The 19626-nt window shown below is 46.6% G+C and overlaps 1 long non-coding RNA gene across 1 annotated transcript; it reads right to left on the bottom strand.

Moving 5' to 3' along the window:
- Positions 1-242: 242 nt before the first annotated feature.
- LOC116080559 lies at positions 243-6864 on the bottom strand. Its single transcript, XR_004114476.1, has 2 exons — positions 6749-6864; positions 243-521 (listed from the first exon to the last, which is right to left on the bottom strand). It is a non-coding gene; the product is annotated as an uncharacterized LOC116080559 (long non-coding RNA).
- Between the last annotated feature and the right edge of the window lie 12762 nt (positions 6865-19626).

The raw sequence follows: 19626 nt of genomic DNA, 5'->3' as shown, positions 1-19626 counted from the left end.
GCCTCCTGCACTTCCAGATGCTCAAAGCTGAACTGTAGGCAGGCTCAGGTCACCTCTGTTACTCCCTTTGCAGCTTGGGAGCCTCCATAAGGCCCAGCAGATGGTCGTGTTTCATGTACACCTCTGACTCAGCAGCTGGCTCTTGGGCCCTTAGCTCTGAACCTCTGACTTACCACGATGAAGACTGGGGCGCCACCTTGACCTGGCACAGGAGAAGAACAACTCAGAGCATCAGCGACTTTGGGAGGAAAAATAGGTACAGCTAAAATCTATTTCTGTGTCCTGGGTGGGAAGGACAGAAGCGGACAATCAGAGGGAAGGTGTTCAAGGACTCAGCAAGTCCGCATCCCCGGCATCTGAGTGGGCTGATGCAAGACATCCAGATGGGCAGGACCCGTGGCTTCAAGTAGACCCTGCGTCCATTTACCAGAGGGTGTTCTTCCCAATTCTGACCCATTCTGCTCTCTTGCTGCATCTCTCTGGGCTTCCTCTACACAAGAGTTGACAGGTTCAGGAAACGCCTGAAACAAGACAATGGAACACTTTTAAATGTTTTGTCTTTAGATACTTGGGGTTTTTTGTTTGTTTGTTTGTTTTGTTTTTTTGAAACAAGTATCATTGTGTTATTCAAGCTAGACGCAAGTGATGCTCCCATCTTGGCCTGCTGAGTGCTGGGGCGTAGGCAGGCCGCCTCCTCCCACACGGAGGGACAAGCAGACAGAAGTGTCAGCCCATTCTCCTGACCAAGCAGATCCCCTGGGGGTAACCAAGCCAGGTGGCTCTCTGACTCACTCTCCAGTCACTTTTATCACCAGCTCATGACTTAGAGAACAGCTGCTCTGCTCCAGACACCTGGTTCTCTTTTCTGGAGGTAATATGTCACTAAGACTGCACTGTGCCTCGGTTTCCCCACGTGTGGGGCCTGAAGTTTCTTGTGTTCTTAACATACAGAAGTTAGGCTAAGGAAGCCTTTATCTGAGTCGATAGCAGGAAGGGTAGGCTGTGGGCTGAGAAGGGGCATGATGAGGGAGGTGGGGAGGGACAGGGCCAGGCAAGTCCCCTGTTTCAATCAGGTTCAAATTCAAACTCTAACTCTTTTTGTCTACCCAACATTGGACAAAAGACCATCTCGGAGCCTTGCAAAAAATGAAGCAATCCAATCTTCAAAATACCCCCTTTGAGGTAAGCAACACCTTAGTCCCAACTTACAATCAAGAAATGAAGCAGAGAAAAAAAAATTTTTTTTAATGAAAAATAGGTAGGAGTGTAGCTAAGTTGATAGAGTGCTTGTTTAGCACACAGGGAAGCTCTGGGTTTATTCTCTGGTACCTCGTAAACTAGGTGTGGTGGTGCATGCTTGTAACCTCAGCACTTGGGAGGTGAAGCAGGATGAGCCTCATCGACATAGCTAATTCAAGGCCAGCCTCGACTACCTGAGATGGGGAGAGAAGGGAGGAAGGAGAGGAGAAGGGAGGGGGAGGAGAGGGGGAAGGGAGGGAAGGAGAGGAGAAGGGAGGGGGAGGGACGGGGAGGGGAGAGAAGGAGAAGAGGCTTCTCTCCCAGTGTCTTCTGTCACCCTCTTCTGCAGGTCCAAGGTTCTGAGAGAGCTATTTCTGGAATACACAGATCTCATCCACAGAAGGTGAGATTCTGTTTATTTGGTCTGGGCTGGACTGACTCCTCCTGAACTCTTGGCCTGATGGGATAACTAATTTAAGGTAATTCTGAGATTCAATATTGGAGGGGAATGTGCAGCAGGGGCAAAGGCCAAATGCAGCCCCCTGCCCTCAGCAAAGAGCACCCAAAGCCTTCTGGTTGGACAATCTTCTTGAAGCCAGGCTGCCATCTGACTACCCTGACGTGACCATCCCTGCAGGCCTCCCGGAACAGTCTTTCCCATTCTTGAAGAGCTCACAATTGCCCTGCCAATTCTCCTATTTGGAGATTAAATATTCCCTTGCCTGGCACTCTCTCAGGTCACCACAGTGCTCCCTCGATTCCCAGCATATTGTAGTGGATCTGTCAGGAGCCCTGACTCAGGATCTTTTCCCCCCAGTGTTGAAGCAGACACATCAATGCTCCTACTCAGGGGCCAGCATTCTTCTCTGGGGGGCGGGGGGCTCCATTTGTTATTCCTCAACCTGCTGTTCCCCAGCTCCCCCAGGCTTCCCCAGAAATGAAACCTTTCCCACCAAAGTGTACTCTTGCGGGGACAGCAGAGGTTTCCAGATTCACCTCGATTCTGCTCCCAGGCCCAGTTAATCAGCAAAGAGGTTGGCCCTCGATTTAACCTGGTCTACCAAATTCATTTCATGGAATTTTTGAACCCATGTGCCTCTCTGCTGATGGAAACTGGAAGATACAAATGCATAGTCCCCTGAAGATGTGGCAAGAGGTGACCCACTCTACCCATCTTGAGGGAGGTCACACTAGTAAGTGACCAGGACAGCAACGGATGTGGTGCTTGGCAAGACAGCCCTCTAAGTAGCCTGGAACACAGCCTCTGCTGGCTTGGTCCTTAGCTCTCTGGTGTCAGTTTCATAGAGAATGCTTGGCTTAGAGGGAGAGCAGAGGTACAGTGGAGGCTGTTGGCTCTCAGGAGAGTTCCCTTGTTGAACATGAGCCTGCTGTCCAGCCATTTTACAGTTAACTCTAGCAATCTCTGGGACATGAGTGTCAGGGTGTAAGGGCTCTGCATTTCGACTCATAGAATTCGACTTTTGGGGATGAGCCTTAGTAATTAGTAAGAACAGGGTCCCCCATTTTACAAATTAGGAAAGAGAAGGCCAAGAAGGCACCTGTGGAAGAGCTAAGCTGGAGCTTGAGTTCTGCCTTCTCTCCTCCACATCCTCCCAGAAAACCAGCCCCACCGGGGCTTCCGTAGCCCTCGGGAGCCTTTCACCAGCCTAGTGATCAAGAGGATAGATGGCCGGGGAAACTCATCAGGACCACCGGCTTGTCATTGAAATGAACCAAAGATGTGACATTTCTTGGTGCTTTATTGAATATTTGGCCCTCAGAAATTCACATTGCAATTTAATTCCCATTGTAACAGTACTGAAAGATGGAGCCTCTAAGGTAATTAGACCATGAGGATTCCTCCAATGTGGATAGATTTAAAGGCTTTTAAGATTTCTTGGAGAAAATTCATTTTTATTATTTCACACTTCTTCTTGCACATGAAGAGCAATGTTATTCCCAAGGATGCCGTGTGCGAGGCGCTGTGTTAAAACCAGGCACCAGGCTCACCTCACGCAGCAGATCCTGGTTCCCAGCCTCCAAGACTGTGAGGGATAAACCGACTCTGGCTGTATGCATTTTCCAGGCTCAGGTAGTCTTTCTTTTTTAAGATTTATTTTCATTTTAAGTGTATTGGCATTTTGTCTACATGTATATCTATGTACCATGTGCCTGTCTCATTCCCAGAGAGGTCAAAGGAGGACGTCGATACTCTGTATCTGGAACTGGAGTCATAGATGCTTTCGAGCCACAATGTGGGTGCTGGCAATCCAACTCTCTGCAAGAGCAACAATGCTCTAGGCTGCTGAGCCATCTCGCCAGGCCTTCAGTCATCCTTTATCACAGCATAGAACAGACTAAGACACCTGGCTGCTTGGTGGGTTTGTTTGAGGTATGGTGTGTGATATGAGTGTGTGTGTGTGTGTGTGTGTGTGTGTGTGTGTGTGTGTGGTATGTGTGTATAGTGTGTAGTGTAGTACAGTGTAGTATAGTGCGTGGTGTGCTGTGTGTGATGTGGTATGGTATGTGTGTGATGTGGTATGTGTGTATGTGTGTGGGGGGGGTGGTATGTGTATGTGTGTGGTCTGTATGGTGTGGTGTATGTGTGTGTAGTGTATGTGGTGTGTATAGTGTGTGGTTTGTGTATGTGTGTGCATGTGTGTATTTGTGTGTTCATCCATATGTGTGTTCTGTGTGAGTGTGTGGTGTGGCGTGTGTGTGTGTGTATGTGTGTGTGTGTGTGTGTGTGTGTGTGTGTAGTATGGTATATGAGTGGGTATGTATATGTGTATGAGTGGGTGTGTATGTGTGTATGTGAGTGACTGAGTGCGTGTGTGAGGGTGTGGTGTGGTGTGTGTGTGTGTAGTGTGGTGTGTGTGTGTGTGTGTGTGTGTGTGTAGTATATGTGAGTGGGTATGTATATGTGTATGAGTGGGTGTGTATGTGTGTATGTGAGTGACTGAGTGCATGTGTGAGTACATGTGTGTGGTTTTTCAGAGGCTCGTTTCCAAGGCTAGAAGGGCTTTCCATCAGCCATAAGCAAACTGAACTGCATAGGCTGCTCTGTGACTCACTGCCCTTAAGCCAGGTTAATGTTTCCTTGTGAATAACCTTTGTGTGCGTGTGATTCTTTCTGACATCACTTCTGAACTTAATGTGTGTAGGGTAGGGGGAGGGGATACCAAATATGTGCTATTTTTCCACACCATTTCTCCCGTATAAACTGGTACCCAATTCTGACACTCTCTTCCTGGAGTTGCATTAGATTTCAGAAATTGAAAAAGCGCATTTCTATGCAACATACCCCCCCCCCCACCAAGGTGGGTCCCCAGATAACCAGCACTTCTATCTAGCTGACCACAAAACAGAGGATTCTAATGGCATCCTTCTCAGAATGATCATCCATGAGAACAGAATTCAGGAAAGCATATGGCCATGGCTTTATGACTGAGGGCTTGTGTCAGAACAGTCAAACAGATGTGTAAGGTGAGGTATTTCTTCACCAACGGGGAACAGCCTTGGGCTTCATAGTTCACGAGTCTCTGCAGTTCAACCTCTGGTGCCTCTCCCCTCCCTGGAGGTCAGACGGTGAGACTGAGCATCCTATCCTTTCGTTAAGTGTTGGTTCTTCTGGCAACCAAGCCCCATCCAGGAGATGTCTTGGAATCTCACCTCATGATCGTGAACTCCAGCATGCTTAGGGAGGAGTCTGTTACCACTCAGGCAGTCCCACTAGGTTGTGAGCTACGTGCAAGGAAGCAGAGTCAGAGGGCATACAGCTATTTGTGTTGGAGTAGGCTGAACTGTGCGCTCTTCCAAGTGGCTAGAACCTTACAGACAAATTCCGCTAGAGTCCTAGGCTGGAAGCCCAGCTCAGGGGAGAGTCTCAGCAGACTAGGCTAGGACATTTGCTCCAAAATACCAAGTGTAAAAAGTTTGCCACCGAGGCGAATAGGAAAAGAATTGATTCCAGTATGTCAAGATCCACCACAGGAATCTTGCAACAGATGGGAAAATCCCTGCTGCCCAGGGATGGGGTAGTTTCAACTGTTGCCACGGATGCATATTGATCAGACTTGAACCTGGAACCGGAGATGACCGCAGGAGAGGAGGATTCTGAGGAAGGTCAAGTTAGAGAGACGAGATGGAGCTGAGGAAGAATTGCAAGTTTGAGTCCAGCCAGGTTACACAGTGAGGCTCAAGAAAAAATGGCAGAGAGACGGCTCAGCAGATAAGAGCACTTGCTGCTCTTGCAGGGGATAGGGACTTGGTTTCCAGGACCTAACTGTAACTCCAGTTCCAAGGGGTCTGACAGCTCTGATCTCCTCAGACACAGGGGCTCCTATGCACATACCACACTCCCACATACACCTGAGTAAACATTAAAGCAAAGCCAAAGAAGGGATGCAGAGAGAAAAAATAAAGGAAAAGGAGGGAAAGAGAGCCAAGGTTGATGAGGTCAATAACTGGGCCTTTCTCCACCATTAGCATGATGACTGGAGACTTCCAGGTGCTACACTGGTGAACTGGAACAGGCTGTTGTAGAATATGGTAATTATGACATCAGCCGTGACGGGGGGGGGGGCACTGCTAGTTTAATTTTTTCTTCTTTTTTCCTTCCTTCCTTTCTTTTTTTTTCTTTTGAAACAAGGTCTCACTAAGGAGACTAGGTAGGCCTTGAACTCACAGAAATCTGCCTGCCTTTCTTGAGTGTTGGGATGAAATGTTGGGATGAAAGGCATGTAACACTACAGGCCAGCTGGGACTACCAGTTCTAAACGAATGTCCCTTAAGTGATTGACAGGTCTAAGTGCAGAGTTGTGCAGGTATTCGACCCAAAGTTTAAAGTATCAAAGGAAACATAAAATAAAGGCAGCCATGCAGGCCTTTCACCTTCTCTTTTACATCAGACATCTTTGCGCCCAAGTGAAGAGTCCACGCTTCCGGCAGAGACAGACTTGGTGAGGTTAACTGTTTTTCCTAGTTTCCAGATAACAGCCTTAACTGTACCAGGCTCTTTCACATTCCTCTTTCTGATTGTGCGGGTCTACCTGCCACTCTCAGAACCCCAGGCTTCTCCTCACTGCCTGTGCCGTGTGTACCATCTGCCCGGAATGACCACTTTCTGTTATTGCAATCAAATGTCTTACTGCCTACATCCCCAAGTGATCAAAATGAGGAAGATGAGAGGTGGAAGGAAAGAATCAATGATTCAAAGCTGTCCCTGAAGATACGGGACCTCCACGAAGGCTCGTGAAAGGTGGGGGCGGGGCTCAGGGGTGAGAGGGCTTTTGTGGGAGGGAAGGGAGAAAGTCAGCTAGCTGCAGGCTGGCTGAGGGGGTCTTCTCCAGGGGCCCACTTTCTTCTTCTTCCCTAGTTAGGCTATACAATGGCCTTGAGGACAACTCCAAGCCCTGCTCAAATGCTCCTTTCTCCATGGGACCTTGCTAGTTACTAAGTCAGATGGTCTGAATTCTGGGACACTAAGAGGTATTTGTCAGTTCCTTACCCATGTCCTTGGGTCTTCTTGTCAGCTACAGGCTCCGGAGGAAGTAGAATGGCAAAGAGGCCAGAGGAGTAAGACTTAGCCTCAGAGGGGCCCGGTGCACCCCCTTTCTTTTCCTGTCAAAGCTGAGGGAGATTAAAAACAAAGGACACCGAATTCTTGGTGCTGACCATAGGTCTTTTATGACACAGTACACTCTACATTTACTTCCATTTCAAAATTTTTATTTATGTGTATGTGCACAGGCATGCAGGTGCCCATGGATACTGGAAGACCTCGCATCCTCTGGAGTTGGAGTTATAGGTGGTTATAAGCTTAGGTTCTAGAAAATGAAATCTGTTCCCTCCCTCAAAACAGCAGGGAAGTCAGACGGTGATGGTGCTTGCCTTTAATTCCTGGCATTTGGAAAGCTGAAACAGGAGGATCTCTGTGAGTGCCAGGCTAGCTTGGTCTACAGAGCAAGTTCTGAGACAGACAGGGATACACAGAGAAACCCTGTCTGGTGGGGGGTGGGGGTGGGGAGTGGGAGAGGGAGAAGAGGGGAGGGAGGGGAAGGAGGAGATGGGGAGACTTTTAACCACTGAACCATCTCTCTAGCTCTATTTCTTTTCTTTCCTTTCCCTTCTTTCTTTCTTTCTTTCTTTCTTTCTTCCCTTCTTGCTTTCTTTCTTTCTTTCTTTCTTCCCTTCTTGCTTTCTTTCTTTCCTTCTTTCTTTCTTTCTTTCTTTCTTTCTTTTACCTTTTGTTGGTTCTTTGTGAATTGTTGCCATCCAGTGGCAACGTTAAAGAATGGGTTACCTGAAATATGGAGTTGGGAGGAGGTAGGATAGTCATAATTATACCTTACCCACGTGGGAGGCTCTATAAAAATTAGACAGGAGTTGTGATCACTTCAGCCATCTTGAATTTAATGCTCTCTTTGTTACAAGTCAACAGGTAGAATAGGTGAGGCAAAACCCCTCCCACAAGTTCGTCAGCATGCGGCCCAATCAGCGGCTTCTTTGGTCTCTGTAGAGGCGGGACTTCCGATGTAACTGGAACCAGGAGCGAGACGTGGCAAATAGCAGGAGGTGGGCAGAGAGGTGTGGTTATGAGAGGCAGGCAGGGTCTGAAGAAATCAGCCCTCAAGCCAGGAGGGTTACAGTGAATGTCACGTCATGCACCCCAATCCCACTCATCTTCCCCTCCCATTGTCCAGGCCCTCCACCCTTGTAACCTTCCTCCCAACAGGAAAAAAAAAAAATCTCATTGTGTCAAGCTGTAGTGTGTCACAGTGTGTCCCACAGTTAACCCTTTTGTCCACACTTCTTTGCTTGCAAATCTTCATTGCAATGACTCTGTTTGGTCTGTTATTGAGGCCTCTGGCTTCCACGGCTCTATCAGAACTGGATCCTCACTGGGACTCCTCTCGGATACTGTTTCTATTCTTCAGTTGGAAGAAATAGCTTTACACTTCCCAGAAAGGCTGCGTGCGGCCTTTGTTAACAATTCATCTCCTTTCTGACCATCACAGATTCTTCCCTGTGGCAGGCTCTGCCCTTCTCCCCTCTCTCCTGAGGCCACACTGACAGTCACACCACACTCATGCCTCCAAGCTGTGCCCACATGCCCCTTCCTCTACAGGGCTTTGCTCTGTGATCCACACAGAGCTGGGACACTGGGTTCTGTGAGAAGCCCAAGGCGATGAGTAGTGAGAGCAGCTGTTTCCCTGAGAACTCCTGGCATTGAATAGTTTATCTTTACCTCATGATAGGGTAACTGGCCTATCATGAGCAGTAAATATTTGAGCCCTGGTCAACAGAAGGCAGAGGTCAACCTAATTAGACAGAAAACAGGACAGGACACAGAAGGGGGGTGGCAGGCAGCTCTGGGCAGCCACCCTTGTCAGAAAAAACTATTTCTCACCTTTTGCTAGGCCTGCCTGCTGGCCTCTGTGTGACCAGACCATCCCCCCCTCCCCACCCATCCCCTACAATTCTATTCGTAGACAAAACTCAAAACAATGATTCCAAAAATAGCTCCTTCTTCAAGGTCAGTGGGAGGTCATGGAGATACCATCCCCAACATCTCCAGAACCAGAAGGCAGACATTGGCTCAAAGAGGGGTATGCTAAAAATGTTAGCACGCCCTCCTGTGACTCTCATGGGTCTTAGATACCGCCATCCTGCTGGCTCCTATAAAATAGTTTTAAATTTTATATTTTTATCATTATAAAGATGCATGCTCCAAATTTTACTCATTTTTATATGTTCATTATTGTCAGAAGCCTTTTTCCTTTGTGTTACATGTATATGTGTGGTATACGTGCGTGCAGGTACACAGGCCTCGCATGTACTCATGGAGACCAGAGGTCACTTCGGGGATGTTACTCTGTTGCTACACAACCTTTTATTTTACATTTTGTTTTTGAGACAAGGTCTCTTCCTGAACCCAAGCTTGCTGCTTTTGTAAGACTGGCTGGATACACTCCCTGAGAGCCGCCTGTCTCTGCTCACTAGGGCTGGGTTATAGGTGCTTCCACACCCAGCCTTTATGTGGGGGCTGGAGACTGAACGCAGGTCCTCCCGCACAGCAGCACCTTACCTGCTGACACATCTCTCAAACCCTAGTTTGGGGGTTTTGGATTTTTTTTGTTTTTTTTTTCTCAAGAAAGAGGCTCAAATTGTTCAGTCTAGCCTTGAACTCCTGATACTCATGCCTCTGCCATCCTGAGTGTTGAGACTGTAGGCTTGTGCCACCCTCTGGGCTAATCAGTACTGATGGTTAAATCCAAGCCTTCACATATGGTAGACAACTGAGCTATGGTACCAACCTAGCTACACCTCAAGCCTTATTATCTGTCTGTTTATATGTCTGCCTGTCTATCTGTCTTTTTCTTTCTTTCTTCCTTCTTTTCTTTCTTTTACTTTTTCTTTGGCTTAAGTTTCCTGTATAGACAGGCTGGCCTCAAACCCCTATCTTGGCCTCTGTATGCTAGGATTACAAATATGCAACTATTCTTCAATAATAGTGTATGCAATCGCACATATGTGCTTTAATGTGAAGGCCAGAGGCTGACATCAGATCTTTCTCCATCACCATTCATCTTTCTATTTGAAGTAAGGAGCTCTCTGATTTCACTAGACTGGATGGTCAGGAAACCTCAGAGATTCCCCCCATAATCCCCCCTCATCTCTGCCTCTCCAGGGCTGGGACTACATGTACTTTGGCTGGTTTTGTGTGTCAACGTGACACAGGCTGGAGTTATCACAGAGAAGGGAGTTTCAGTTGGGGAAGTGCCTCCATGAGATCCAGCTGTGGGGCATTTTCTCAATTAGTGATCAAGGGGGTAGGGACTCTTGTGTGTGGTGCCATCCCTGGGCTGGAAGTCTTGGGTCCTATAAGAAAGCAGGCTGAGCAAGCCAGGAGAAGCAAGCCAGTAAAGAACATCCCTCCATGGCCTCTGCATCAGCTCCTGCTTCCAGACCTGCTTGAGTTCCAGTCCCGACTTCCTTTGGTGATGAACAGCCATGTGGAAGTAAGCCAAATAAACCCTTTCCTCCCCAACTTGCTTCTTGGTCATGATGTTGTGCAGGAATAGAAACCCTGACTAAGATACTGGTTTTCCTTCCTTCCTTCCTTCCTTCCTTCCTTCCTTCCTTCCTTCCTTCCTTTGAGGCAGGGTCTCTATGTGTACTCCTGGATATGAGTGACTCTTACATGTGTTCACAAGGCATACCCAGACACCAAGTTCTCAGCACAAAGGAGATTTACTACCCCAAAAGGGCACACAGTGTTGGGGGGTAGGGGGAGTGGTGGTAACTGCAAAGGCAGCAACAAGCACAAGCAAGAGAAGCAAGAGAGTGTAACAGGCCCCAGACCTTAGCATAACTGACTCCATGTTGGAAGTACCATTCTGGCTGTAAAACTCAGCCCATAGACAGCAAGACTAAAACAAAGGCCTAATCCATCAAAGTCCATCTACTTCTGGGAAGTCTCAAAATGTACTAACCTTGCTTTTTAGCTTCTGTAGGTCTTTAATTATGTTTCTAGCTAACTGTTCTTGTTAGCTGAAGTATATCAACCTAGAACATGGTTTTTGTGCTTAAAAGTTCACCCTGAGAAAGGCTCAGGGCTACCCTTGGGATCCAGAACACCCAGTGTAGTCTCCAGCTGGCTAAATAAAAACTTTCTAATGGTATAAACCTAGTCTGAGTGGTGTTCTCTGGTAAGTATCCCTCAGTGAGAGCAAGAGGAGCAAGAGAGGGCATTTCTGCAGGAGCGGGGCTTTTAAGGGGAAAAAGAAGGAATCAGAATTGGCAAGTCTCGATTGGACACAGTAGCCAAATAAGAAATTTTGATTGTTGGACTGAGGTGTTTGTCTTAGGAATGATCAAGGGCCAAATAAGGGAATAGATCTTGGGGGCGAGCTTTAAGAACATAATGGGTTTTAGCAGCAGGAAGGTAAAGGGTTAAAAGGGCAAACCCTGTGTGCAGTGTTTGCTGTGGTCATGTCTGTGTTTGCCATGGTCAGGCCTGTGTTCACCAGGCTTTGGCCTATGAGAGTTCTTCATGCCCACCTTTTGTTTTATTATTAGGTCACTAGGTTTTGGGTAAGTGGACGTCATTCTCTCTGGCCGCTTCCTGCTGACATTGGGACATCAATGTGTTGGTTTGTTTTAATTGGCCATGTTAATTAGGTAAGCCAGAAGGGGCTTTTGATTGCTGGACTTCAATACTTTGATAGCTGGAGTTTGGTATAGGTTTGTGTGGTTGGTTGGTTGGTTTGTGTGTGCGCATGTGTGTGTGTGTGTGTGTGTGTGTATGCTACTTTACTGGGCTCTTATATCTACCACCCTTCCAACCCTTATTCCTTCCACCCCTCCCCCCCATACTAGGTAGAAGAGAAAGTAGGTTAGAGAAGAAAGGGGACATAGATCTCTTTAAGCTACTTCCTGCTCATTAGGAGCATCACGTTCCTTGAGACAAGTCTAACCTTAGTTGTCAGAATATCTCCAACCAGCAACCAGCAATAGGAAAATCGGCAAACCAGCAAATGCAGCAACAGGGACCAGCAGCAGAGGTGACAATAGCTCTTGCATTTATAACCTCCCAAGAGTCCCCAGAATTCTACAGGTAAACTACCTGCAGCTGGCAAAAACCACACCCCTCCTATGACACAAGACAAATCATAGTTAGCACTTGTGGACAGTCTTTACCTGGGATTAAAACAAAAACATAGGGGCTGGAGAGATGGCTCAGTGGTTAAGAGCATCGACTGCTCTTCCAAAGGTCCTGAGTTCAAGTCCCAGCAACTACATGGTGGCTCACAACCATCCATAACAGAGATCTGACTCCCTCTTCTGGAGTGTCTGAAGACAGCTACAGTGTACTTACATATAATAAATAAATAAATCTTTAAAAAAAGAAAAAAAAACATATTCATAGAACATTCCTGGGTTTTTAAAGAAACCAAAGTTCTTACTACACCTTGGTGGTCAGAGGAGGAAGTGGCCAAATAAGGGAATAGACCTTGGAGGCTTTAGGAATGTAACCTAATGGTTTTTAGCAAAGAGGAAGAAGTGTAAAAGGCAAAAGGGTCAGTGTCAAGATTGCCATGCTCAGCCTTGTGTTTGCTCTCCTCAGGCCTGCTAGAGCCCTTTATTCTGGAGATGTGGTTTCATTCCTTGTTTTTGGACTTCACTCACTGAGCCATCTCTCTCCAACCCTTTCCTAATAACTTTTAAAAATATTAAGGGCGGTGGTGGCGCACACCTTTAATTCCAGCACTTGGGAGGCAGAGGCAGGTGGATTTCTGAGTTTGAGGCCAGCCTGGTCTACAAAGTAAGCTCCAGGACAGCCAGGGCTACACAGAGAAACCCTGTCTCAAAAAAAAAAAAAAAAATTTATGGGCTGGTGAGATGGCTCAGTGGGGAAGAGCACCGACTGCTCTTCAGAAGGTCATGAGTTCATCCCAGCAACCACATGGTGACTCACAACCACCCGTAATGACATCTGATGCCCTCTTCTGGTGTGTCTGAAGACAGCTACAGTGTACTTACATATAATAAATAAATAAATTTTAAAAAAGACTGTTAAAAAATATTAAAAATAAAATATTTTCATAGAGCTGGGCGGTGGTGGAGCACACCTTTAATCCCAGTACTTTGGAGGCAGAGGCAGGAGGATCTCTGAGTTCAAGGCCAGATGGGTCTACAGGGTGAGTTCCAAGACAGCCAAGGCTACACAGGGAAACCCTGCCTCAAAAAAAATATTTTCATAGATAAAATATTTCAAAACATGCCTCTGTTCATCAAAGAAACAGAATTAACAAGATGGAGATACATCTAGTTCATGAGTAATGGAGACTCAGAAGTCCTGTGATCTGCCTTTGGCAAGCCAGTGACTCTCGAGCGTCATTTTGTAAACCAGTCAGAGACTAAAGTCAAAAGCAGAAGACAAATGTCTCAGGGGAGATTGCGTATGCCTTATTCTACCTTAATCTTTTTTTTTTCAGGCTGCTAAGAGATTTGATGACAAGATCTACCCACAATGCACTTTGTCAGTGTACTGATTCAGATATTAATCTCATTCAGAAACACTCTCATTGATACCCTGAATGATGTTTGACAAAGTATCTGAATAACTAAGTACAGGCCTCACTGGATCATCACAGAGCTCTGGACACTGTCCTGAGCCTGTTGGAGAAGCTGTCCCTGGGTGTGTGAAAGTAGAAAGGACATAGGTCTTTTCTGCAGAGTCACCTTTTTGGATAATCCACAGAAGATATGACTGATACACAGTGCTCACTTGGTTCTGTAGTTCAGATGTTGAATGTCTCCAACAGCTCGTGCAGTAAGGCCAGGTCACCAGGATGGCACTATAGGGTAGTGCTAGTGCCTAGAGAGATGTCTTTAGGACACAAGAAAAGGGACTCCTCTTCTCTTCTTCCCTTCTGTCTTTCCTTCAGTAACAGGAGTCTACTTGGCGTGATGTGCAGTTCTCCCTTCTTGCCACACTGCATTGAGTCAACAGGGCTCAAAGCCATGCGAGCTAGTGGATCACAGGCTATGCTTCAAAAAGACCTCTCTCTCTCCCTCTCCCTCCTTCCCTCTCCCCCTCTCTCAATCTCTCTCTGTCTTCATTTGTTTTGTTTTTATTTAGAGAGAGTGTGTGTGTGTGTGTATGTGTGTACACAACTTTTGAGAGTCAATTCTCTTGTTCCATGTGGATTCCTGGGATCAACTCAAGTGTACTTGAGATTGACCAAGCATCCTTACCTACTGAGCCAACTCACCCATTTGGTTTTAGGTGGCAGTTCTTAGCCTGTAGCTCTGGCTGATCTGAAACTCATTATGTAGTGCAAAGTTATGGCACTCCTCACTCCTCATTCCTCATCTTCCCTAATGCAAGGATTTCTGGCATGTGCTACCACACCCAAATGAACCTTTTCTTATATACACATGCTACACATGTATATACATGCAGGCAAAACACACATGATACATATATATATATTTGTTGTTGTTTGACATAGGGCTTCTCTGTGTAGCCTTGGCTGTCCTGGAAATTGCTCTATAGACCATGCTGGCCTCAAACTCACAGACATACACCCACCTCTGCCTCCCGAGTGATGGGATCAAAGGCTATATGCCGTCACTGCCCAACCATATAAAAACAAACTTTAAAGGGACAGATGTTGTAGCTTGCATTTGTAACTTCAACACTCCTGTGGTGCGATGGGAGGAGGTAGAGATAGGAGAATTGTCCAGAAGCTTGTGGGCCAGCTAATCTATAATACATATCACAACAGCAGAAACAAGAAATCCCTTGGCTCAATAAGGTAGAAGGTGTGAGCAAGTCCCTGAAAGCTGATCCCACACAAGCAGATGGCACATATGTGCAAGAACTCACACACTAAACCAACAGATATAAAATTGCCCACTTTGAGGTGGACACATCTGTAGTCTCAATGGCTCAGAGACTGACACAGTAGAATCACTTGTGTTTAAGAGTTTGGTTCCAGTCTGGCAACATGGTGAGACTTTTTGTCTCAAAAACATTTTTAAGCCAGGTAGTGGTGGCCCATACCTTTAATCCCAGCACTTGGGAGGCTGAGGCAGGCGGATCTCTGAGTTCGAGGCCAGCCCGGTCTGCAGAGTAAGTTACAGGACAGCCAGGGCTACACAGAGAAACCCTATCTCAAAAAAGAAAAAAAAAAAAAAGTAATTAATTACTTAAAATGTTTATCTAAGTTTTGCGTTCTGATTCATATTATATTCAGATTTATCTTCCTTAAGCAGAAGTTGATGCTTCTTCTTCATCCTGAGGATTCAGTCTTCTAGGGAAATGGATTTGAAACAAGGCAGGATCTAAGGTTCTTTGTAAGGAGCTAGTAACACCTCAAGTGTTAGGTTCAATGTCTGCTGTCATTTTGCTACCTCCTGCTCATCAGCCAGACAGATGTGTAGGAGAGGAACCCATTTGCTAAAGGCAAAGAGAATCGGTGGTGCTTCCCTGCCCTAACACTATCGTATCTCGGGGCAAGGTGAGAGGGCAGAATTTCAAAGCTGCGTTTTACTGTTTTACCCACCTGAGTATTTGAATCAAACACTGGTCTGTGAGCCTAAGGTGTACTCCAGGCAACTTTTCATCCGCATCAGGGAGGTCGTGTCTTTGAGAACGTACACAGTTACTCGGCTTCAAACAAATGTGATCTCCCGTCACTTATTTTCAGTTCTTCAGATGTGTGCTGATCATTAGCAACAAAACAGAGCAAACAAATGCAATTGCTCAGCTAATAAGTTACAGCTGAGAAGCTGCTGGGACAGCGCACTCTGATGATCCTCGCTAGGGATGACGTCCCACATGCCCAACAGCAGGACGGATTGGTTGGATGAGGCTTTCTTCTTAGACACTCTGTGCAGGTGTATCCTGAGAGAAGCTGCGAGTCAGAATAAAATGAGCCAAGAATGTAGATTCAGGAATGTATTTGTGTGTGTGTGTGTGTGTGTGTGTGTGTGTGTGTGTGAGAGAGAGAGAGAGAGAGAGAGAGAGAGAGAGAGAGAGAGTTATAAAAAAGATGGGGAACCCAGTTATGGAGTTTTGTTGTTGCTGGGTTTTTTGTTTTTTTGGTTTTTTGGTTTTTTTGGTTGGTTGGTTGGTTGGTTGGTTGGTTGGTTTTGAGAGATGAGCTCCTTCTGTAATCAAGACCGTCCTCAGACTCACAATCCTCCTGCCTTGTCCTTCCAAGGGCTAGGATTACCAATGTATGTTAATATATGTCTGGTTTCTAATTATAAACTGGGTTTCGTTGGTGTTGTTGGTTGGTTAGTTTTAGATAGAGTCTCGTATGTCACCTCAGCTGGCTTGGAACTCATCCTGTGGATCAAGCTGACCTCAAACTCACAGAGATCTACTTGCCTCTGTCTCACATTAGGTGGGAGTTTTGAACCAGAAGGGAGAGTTTGGTTCTGAGAGCATCTGTTTCTAGTAGACTCATAAGAATCCAGTGTTTTGTTTTATTTATACCAAGAATCTATTTCTCTTTTTCGTTGAAAGACCTAAAATTTCCCCTTGCTTAAGCCTGTTTAAGTTAGATTTCAATCGCTTGCTACTGAAAGATGCCCAAAGGACCTACAGACAACTCCAGTAAAAAGACTTGGGCTGGAAGTCAGGAGACCCAGCAGTCCTTATTCTGAAAAAACCCAGGCTTTTCACTTTGGGAAAGTTGTATCTTCTCTGGGCTCAGTGCCCCATTTATAGACGGAGTTTTAAATTTCAAAGATCACATTACGTTATCATGAATCATCACACGCAACCAGAGCACCAACAATTCTCACCCATATTTTACAAAAAGAAAAGATATCTGTTCTTACTGATCTATCTTTTTTGACACAAGTATCATTATATTGCCCAGACTGGCCTTGAACTCTTGAAGCTCAAGTTGTCATCTTATATCAGCCCCCTGAATAGCTGAAATTGCAGGCACATGCCACTAAATCAGGAAAAAGAGAGGATATTTTAACACCAAAAATATAAAGAACAAAATTTTAAAACTGGATACTGGGATAAATTTATATTTAAGAAATGGTGGCACACACTTATAATCCCTGCAACTCAAAAGGCAGGAGAATTTTGACCTTGAGGCCACCTAGTAGTATGTAGCTCAAGATCCTGTTTCAATACAACAATGACAACAAAGCCAGGCATGGATGGTGTTAGACTCGCGATCACAGCACCTGGAAGACTGAAGCAAGAAGAACCCAAGCTCCAGGCCAGTCAGAGCCACAGAGTCAGAAGTTGGGAGACAGCTCAGTGGGTTGGAATGTGTGTTACACATGTATGAGGGCCTGAGTTCAAGTCTGCAGAGCCCACATAAAAACCAAGTGTAGTCGCTTGTACCTATAACCCCAGCATTGAGGGAGTCTAGAGACAGAAGATTTACTGGGCCTTTATCACTGCCAATCTAGCTCCAGATTCTATGAGAGAACCCATCTCAAGGGGGCATAGTGAAGAGAGAGAGAGAGACAGAGAGACAGAGAGACAGAGAGAGTGACTTCTCTGACTTCCACATACCTGTTGGCACTCAGGTTCACACACTCACATGCACACACACACACACACACACACACACCAAAAACCTATAAAAACAAAAAGAAGAAGCACCAGGCAAATATATTTTAAAAGAAGACAACTCCGTGACATTACATTCCTTTCTCTTTGCCCAGACTAGAGGAGTGCCACCACACAGACTGGCCCTGCTCTGATGTCAAGCACTTAGAAACGTACACCTCAAGAATGCCCAGGTCTGTGTTCACACTCTATTGTGTTCCAGTTAATTGTTCAGCTCTGCCTCTTTCTCTGAAACTGTCAGCCTCTGAATGTCATTGGCCCAGCCTGGATCCATCCAGTTTGCCCTGGACTTTCCACATTCTGAAGATGCCAGAGCTTAGGTTGAACTGGAGCCTTCTTACCCTAGATCCTGTGACTTCCAGCCAGCTTTGGGACTGATGCTTGACTCTTGTCTCTTGCAGTCTTAGGAGTTCAGCAGCTGGGCAGTGGTGGCACATGCTTTAATCCCAGCATTTGGGAGGCAGAGGCAGGTGAATCTCTGTTTATTTGAGCCAGCCAGGTCTACAGAGTGAGTTTCAAGAACAGCCAGAGAGACACAGAGAAACCAGGTTGTGAAAACACAAACAAAAAAGGGGGTGGGGTCTACTACTGCAGAACAACAGAGGCTCCACGTTCCCTGCTGATTTGTGGAGGGTTGGGGGGGGGGGGGCACTTGATCTCTCAGGCTTGAACTCTCTATGACCCTCCCAAAGCTTCCAGACAACTGATTACTATTTCCCAAGGATGTAACTGACTGGCCCAAGGTCACATGGCTGACATCCCAAATGAGGTCTTCCTGACTCTTAAAGCCTTAATCTTCACCCTGTAAAGAAAGAAGGGATTTATGTCCCCTTTTGATGTCCTGCTGAGGAAAGAGGATTGTGAGTTTGAGGCCATCCTTTTCAAGAGAAGGAAGTCATGAGCTCAAACCATCCAGGAGCTGAAACCCGCTTCCAGCCCTAATTCACAGCTTCCCGGCCCCTGCCTCCCAGGCCTAGTCTGCCATCACCTCTTGTCTAGAAGCTGACCAGCTAACAAGCACTGGAAAAGGAGGAAGGCTGGAACAGATTAGGAATGAAGGAGACAAACATTTGTCTCGAGGCTGTCGAGATGACTTAGCGGGTCAGAGCACTGACTGCTCTTTCGAAGGTCCTGAGTTCAAATCCCAGAGACCACATGGTGGCTCACAACCACCCGTGATGAGATCTAACGCCCTCTTCTGGTGTGTCTGAAGACAGCTACAGTGTACTTATGAATAGTAATAAATAAATCTTTGAAGCCAGAGCAAGCAGGGACAGAGTGGGGGGGGGGGGCAACCGGAGTGAGCAAAGGTCCTAAAAATTCAATTCCCAACAACCAGATGAAGTCTCACAACCACCTGTACAGCGACAGGGTGTACTCATATGCATAAAATAAATAAATAAATCTTAAAAAAAAAAAATTGTCTCCTGACTGGAGCATTCTGTCCCAAGTCCCAGTGCCAAGATGGCTCAAAGAGGCCTTTGGTAAGGTGCTTGGGAGAGAGTTGAGAGCTGGGCTGGGTGGGAGGGTACTGGCCTGGAAGCCCGGACTCTGAGAGCAGAAGGCCCGAAATGGGAAGTCAGCTTCTTGGTATTGTCTCTCAGACCTGACTCTGGATTCCCACAGCTTAGTCATACTCCGTTTCCTCAGTCTATAAAATCAGGTGTTAGGGGCTGGCTGGCAAGGACAGCAAGATAACGAACTCCTTGACTCTGGAATCAGAAGGACCCTGAAGACAAGCTAACCCTTGCCCCCATACCCATGTCTCTGTAACCTCCTCCCACCAGTCCTTCCCACCTTGGAAACAGTGATGCCTGGTGCTCCCCATCCTCTCCCTCCCCTCCTCCCCACCTGTGGGGAAGTCCTCAGGTGATTTTCTGAGTATGTTTCAAGTCCCTTTCCCTCTTCCTCCTCCACCAGCAAGTACAAGGCACTCTGCCCTTTCCCATGGCCTTCTTGCCTCTAAGTCTGATCCTCATGACTGCTCTCAGACCTGAGGCCACAGGGACAATTCAAAATTGATCGTGCCATTTGCTTAAGTAACTTCCCATTTGACTCAGATGAAAATAAAGATCGCACTATGACACACCTGTATCGTAATTCCAGCACTCGGAGGAAGTGGTGGGCCATCTAGGCTAGCCTTTGGTGACCTGTCCTCAGAGAAGGGAAGGGGAGGGGAGGGGAAGGGAAGGGAGGGGACAGGAGGGGAAGGGAGTAGAGGAGGGGAAGGGAAGATAGGGGAGGGGAGCAGAGGGGAGGGGAGGAGA

This window comes from Mastomys coucha, unplaced genomic scaffold, assembly GCF_008632895.1.
Source record: "Mastomys coucha isolate ucsf_1 unplaced genomic scaffold, UCSF_Mcou_1 pScaffold6, whole genome shotgun sequence".
NCBI lineage: Eukaryota > Metazoa > Chordata > Mammalia > Rodentia > Muridae > Mastomys > Mastomys coucha.
This window is presented reverse-complemented; position numbering and strand designations above follow the sequence as displayed.